This window comes from Pinus tabuliformis, chromosome 7 (genome assembly GCF_031772625.1).
Source record: "Pinus tabuliformis cultivar Carrire ecotype Pingquan chromosome 7, CPIR1, whole genome shotgun sequence".
Classification (NCBI taxonomy): domain Eukaryota; kingdom Viridiplantae; phylum Streptophyta; class Pinopsida; order Pinales; family Pinaceae; genus Pinus; species Pinus tabuliformis.
Window position 1 is genome coordinate 556,153,560 of NC_142293.1, and position 6,429 is coordinate 556,159,988.

Here is a 6,429-nt window from a genome sequence, read left to right on the forward strand (position 1 = left end):
CATTTGATCCACCAATATCCATAATGTAATATTTTCTACTCAACGGATTACTACCTCATACATTCCATGACCTAGGTTGTTTACACTATTTTTATTCAGAACACTAAAATCTAAGTAAACTAGAAATTTGTTAGTAAATCATTCTCTTAAACGCTCAACACTTCTGGTCCAGAAATGAAGCATAACAAAGAATTTCAATAACCAGCTAAGACATTAATCTCTACAGATATTTTTATCAATCTATGCATTTAGCCCTTCAAATTCTTGATCTCCAAGCCCAAAGCAAACTGAATCTGAATGGGAGAAAGATATATTTGTTAAGCTAGTAAAGCACATACTATCCAACTTACTACAAGGTACATATTGATTCTCTAGTGCACCCCATGCAGCATGATTGCCATGGATTTATTGGGTGATTTTCCCTTTGCTTTGATGGGAAAATATCCACATACATCCACACCCAAGTACTGAGATCTTTGCATAACCTGGGAGGCATTGATGCACAAACCTGAGTTCCCCTTCAAGTCTATGTTCTTACCTAACGTGTCAAAAAACTCTGAAGAGAAAGGGAGTGCCCCTAAAAACATGTTGCCACTCAAATTAAGGTGGTACATGTGAGAAAGATTACTTATAATGGAAAGAATACTGCCTAAAAACCTGTTGTTCTCCAAATTCAAAGAGATTAGATTCAAAAGTTTGCCATAGGCCACAGGTATTGAATCTGAGTACTTAGAACTAGCAAGCCTAAGCTACTAAGATTTTTGAGCTTTCAAAGTTCAATAGGCAATGGAGAAAACATTGGATTCTTATCTATTATGAAGAATTGGAAGCTTTGTAAACTCTCCAATGAAGGAGGGAATATTCCCTTTAATATTATTGTTTCTGAGAGCTATGAACTCCAAGTTTTTCAGGTTCACAAGAGTTGCAGGAATGTGGCCTCTGAGGGAATTAGAGCTCAAATCTAGCTTCTGCAATATCCTTAGATTTCTAAGGGATTCCAGAATGGGTCCTCTAAGATTGTTGTAACTTAAATCAAGGCCCAACAAGTTTCTTAAACTCCCCATTCCCTGAGGGATTTGTCCCTTGAAAGAATTATAACTCAAATCTAAAATTAAATGCATGAGACTATTTAGCCTCCCCAAATATGGTAGGATGCTCCCATGAAGATTGTTTTGAGAGTGTCAACACCTTTAATCCCCTCAAGCTACCAAAATCCCTAGTAATTTCACCAGTCAGACCCTTGTTAGCATGCAAGCTCAACTACTCCAAATTGGGGGCCAGCTTATGAAAACCCAAAGGAATTGTGATGTTCTCATGCATGAAACACTGGAGCATAAAGAGTGCCTACAAATATGAGAGCTTGAAAATTGAAATTGGAAACAAAGCATTTTTCTTGCATGAAGGATTAGGTTTGTACCCAAAATTAAGCCTGGAAACATGCAAGAAATTGTCGTTCCCTTGTTTGCACTCCAAGCCCTGCCATGTTCCTTGTACACAGGGACATGTTAGGTTTCTCTCCATTTGCATTTGCAGACATAGATTCCATTACTTCAAATAGAGCTTATGTTTCCTTAGGATTCATTTTAGCATTGGAGACCTATTAATCTGCCTGGCCTCCATGATTTTTATGATGTGTTGCTCCATGAATTCTTACCAGTAATAACAAAAACATGCTCATAGTGTATTTAGAAGGATACATTGAATGTGCTAGAGAAAATACATATACCAATATGAGAAACAAATCTAGTGCCTATAATGTGTTGTGTGGTTTGGGATGCTAGAAAGCGCTGGATAAATGTTTACATCTTGTGAGGAGGTGATAGAGAATCCCAATGATATTTGGAGGGAGACTTCAGAACTACTTAGTGTGTATCTTCCTACAGTGCAAGGGTTTTCTTTGGCAGTTGCAAGATCAATGATACTTTAATCAAATAAATTAAAAAGTCAAATATTTTATCATATCTTGTCATATTCTACCAACGTTTCTACTATTGAATCTTTTATCATATCTTCTGCATATTTAGTCCCTGCTGCAAACATGGAAGGGTCTATAGTAATCGAAAATGTGATTCTAACATTAGTTTTCGTGGGTTAAGGCTGGTTAATATCACGAATAACAAAACTTTTTAAAGATCATAGTGTATTTTCATAATGCAATCCATTTGGTCATCTAAGTTGGCCTATTCTCGATCCAAGGAGGCTATAACCATATTTTATATTGATATGTTCACTCTGATTCATTTAGCATTTTGAAAAAGCTAAACTAATATTAGCATTACTTCAAGACATAGTTCAAGACATTAAATGCTAAGGTTTTCTTGGGAGATATTATCGCTAAGTGAGCAAACTTCAATAGGTTATTTTTGTTATCTATGAATGTAATGCATGTTGTGGATCATGGTCTGGGGAGGCAAGTGGTGGTGGGCTAGACATGCCTAATACCTAGTGGTGGTGGGCTAGACACACCTGATACCTAATGCTCCAATTACTACGACTGTTGTCACATTCACTGGTTCTGCATCACCTAAAAATTACACTCGATCTAAATCTTGAACTAAAATTGAAACTGGAACTTACACTTGATCTAAATCTTGAACTGAAACTACAAACACAGTTGCTGAAGCTTCTTTTCACTAATTGATTCATCCGTAATTGGTCTTGTACCATGATTTCTAGAGTCAGTAGTTGGTCTTGTACTGTGATTTCCAGAATTATCTGTGGTTTTCCCTGTGGTGACTGGAAGGCAGAGTGTATTAGGTGAACTAATTATTTCATTAGCAGTTGGTCTCATATTGTGATTTCCAAAGCTAGCAGTTAGTCTCGTACCATGATTTCCAGAGCTATCTATGTGGGTTTCCCTATGGTGACTGGTAGACAGAGTGTATCAGGTGACTAGCAGGTAGAGTGTATTAAGCCCAACTGAGTAGAGTAACCAAGCCCATCTAAGTAACAAGTAGAGTAGTATCCAATCCCAACCAAGCTTTCCCTAGGCACATTATCTAGTAATAACAATCAATATTCCCAATTACTCTCACTGTTGGGTCCCTTGTTTATTTTCTAGAAGATTTTCAGACTGAATTATTTATGTAAGAAGAATTGGCCAAGGCCTTCTTGGGGGACTTCTATTTTTGGCCCCCTCTTACTGTAGTAGAGTGGGCAGAGAAATAGTGGCCCATGTTTGAATCCATGGGTTTCCAAGAATTGACTAGGAACTTAAGCTCAGGAGGTGAGGAAGAAGATAAGCATGCCAACAAAATGAATGAGTCATAGGTTCGAATCACAGGGAAGAAGAAGAAAAAGCATCCATAAATTATGGCAACAACAGAGCTTCTAGAGCGTTAGGCATACATGAAAGGCTTGTAATGGTCTTGAGAACTCTCCAAAGAAGAAGAAAAGAAGCACCAAACCACATTCACATTCTTAGTTTCAGCCTCAGCAACAACATTTGTCACAAATTATACAACCCATCAGTGCGAAAACCAGTGAGTTGTTTTTTATTGATCTCTCTTGGACATTTCTATTCAATCTAATTATGAAATATAGCAAAGGAGAAGGAAGTCAAGGGTGAGGTACACCTACATTGTTTAGACGATTTTGGGGCCACGGATTTTGTATTGTAAATACTGTAATAACACAATGCTCTAGTCTTCTGGGTGTTTGGCGTTGATGTTAAATCCTGTCCCTTATGCCCTTCCTAACAAACCTATAACTTATGGCCATCCCTTACACTCGGATCCTCAAAAGAAATGATATGCCCAAATTCTACCACCTTAATGAAGTAGACACAAGCACAACTTTATGTAACTGAGAGAAAATTACTTGAGGAATCTCAAATTGTTTAGCAAACAAATAATGCCTAGCGAAGGAGGAAAACTTGAATCAAGCACCGGGGTTGAGAACCAATAGAGCCCCTTATTTCTCCTCTCATTTATCGTTCCAACAATTGTTTGAATGACCTCTGCCTTTCTCCTCTCATATATCATTTCAATAATTTCTCTTCCAAATCTATTTCATATTTTTCACATGAACAGTCAATAGGTATCATCATGTCAAATAGTGATATATATGCATGTCTATGCTCATAACTGATAGATACATGGTCGTAACATGGGCCAACCTTTACATTTTAATTCATGTTTAATTAAATTAATATATTTCCTTTAATTACTTGTTAATTGTGACAATTACCTAGCCATGCACTCTGCCAGATATTAGATTTCATATGCATTATAGGGTCTCGTCACCACATGAGTAATTTTATACATTCATCTCTAACATCTTTGGATAGCTTGGTCATGGGACAATAAAAGAAGACAAAGTGTAATAAATGTCATGGTAACAAAGTCTGCTACAATTTATACATTGGGCTCTAACACCTCTAGATAGCTTGGCCAATTCCAATGGAAAGGTTTGCTTGCTTCTTTAGGATTATTACAAAATGTTGGAAGTTGATTATGATGCTACTTCTCTATTATGCATTTATTTCTAGGTTCACTACTACCTCTTTGTTCTGCATTTATTGCTTTGTTTTAATCTGATTTATTGCTTTGTTTTTAATTTGATGTAATATGTTTATTCAAAGAAAATGAACGCTTCTATTGAAACTTGAAAATTCTTAATTGTTTTAACTCTCTACGTTGCTTCAATGGAGAAGCATGATAGGGTTTACAAAATTCCTTCTGCATTTTTCTTAGTTGATCGGTCTCTTTCTGCAAAATTAAAAGAGATTTGGATCATCATCTAGAAAATTAGGTCTCGCTTTGAGTGTTCAGAGTGATGACCTAATTCGTTCATTGAACCCAACCCCTCTTTTGCACAACCAGGTCATCAAAATTAGGGAAGAGAAGAAGCATGTGGGTAACAATATGTTTGGCGAAGGGAAAATAATGCCTAGAGATCGCATGGCGATTTGGCATCTCACTTCTCAAATGAAGGATGCCTTCATTGGTACTAGTACCATGCCAGTAATTCTCTCTCCTCATAGGTTGTGTCTGTCAATATATATAGATGTATTGAAGTTTTCTGTAGATTAACAATCCTACATAAATTTTCAAAATGAAATCTCTTTTTTTCAGGTCATTATATCAATACCTCTCTGAAATTACGATAGCTAATTTTGGACACATCCATCCACTGTAAGTGATAAGATAGTTGTTCAAGGAAACTGCATTATCATGATGTGTCAGCATTTCTTATGAAGATCAGATACAAGTAATGTATGGTAACAAAATTCATGGGGAGTTGACATGACTGAAAATACATTTTCCCTAAGGTTTCCAGATGTTTATCACAGAGAATAGGAAAAAATGTAGATTCTTTTATCCATTGAAATTAAAAATAACCCATAGCAAGATATCGGGTTGGGAATATTAACACTTTTAAATAGATCACTTAGTATTTAAAGAAATAGCGCACCCTCATCTTCCTGACTTCAATAATGGGTAGTACTCCATAAAATAAGGTGGAGAGTAATCAAGTAAGGGAACCTAAACTCACTATGCTCAAGGGATTCTATCACTATAGATTATTGAGGCACCAATTATGAATAATCAAAGAAGGTGATCCCTAAACTAAGAAGGTTCATTAGCCGCATAAATAATGGATGTTAAAGGGAAAGGAAATAAGGGTGCCCAACGCTCATCACTCAGTAAGCCTATATCTAATCAATCGAGTTTGGGTTTGATTATTTCTGTTTTTTCCCTCTCGGTCTATAGTAGTATATGGCTGAGCTTTACCATCATGATGGTATATTTCCTAACCATGTAATCTATAGGGACCTGGTATACATCTAAGGGTTCAAATGCCTACAGATGAAATGGAGTTGTGGGAGGCTATCTCGCGCTAATTTCTTGATTACTACTAGGGTTCTTTGGTGGTCCAAAGGGAGGCTAACATCTCTAAGCTAGTTGTCTTATCATGGAAATGGAACTGGAACAATCATGGTGGAATATTCAAGCCCCTTGGTTACCTTTATAATTTCTTCATCTCCCTTTTATTGTTCTTTATTCTCTGTAAACTTATTTGACTCCTTTTCTTTGTATTTCTCTTGTTCCTCTGTCTTTTCTTCCCCCTGGTATTCTTTGTATTCCATGTATTCTTATTTGTCCACCTCCTCTATTTTCTTGTTGTCTTGTTCTCTTTTCTGATCTAGGTAATCACACCCACTTGTTGTGTCCATCATATTGGACTCTTGATATGATTAGTGGATTTTATCTATTTCTTTAAAGCATTAGGATTTCAGGTAGCAACAACAAGCCATGTTATGATTGGGTCAACAATATTATTTATTTTATGTTTCTCATATATAAATGCATGATATATCTTTTTGTTGAGGAAGGCTGGGAATGGATACCTTTATAGTATAAAATTTTAGAAATTGCACCATAGACTTTCCTAGTTGTCTCAATTTCCTGTCTTTTCCATCCAATC

At 36.3% G+C, this 6,429-nt stretch overlaps 1 pseudogene; it reads right to left on the minus strand.

The window, feature by feature from the left end:
* Window positions 1-317: 317 nt before the first annotated feature.
* On the minus strand, window positions 318-2,791 carry LOC149248583 (uncharacterized; annotated as a pseudogene).
* Window positions 2,792-6,429: the final 3,638 nt, after the last annotated feature.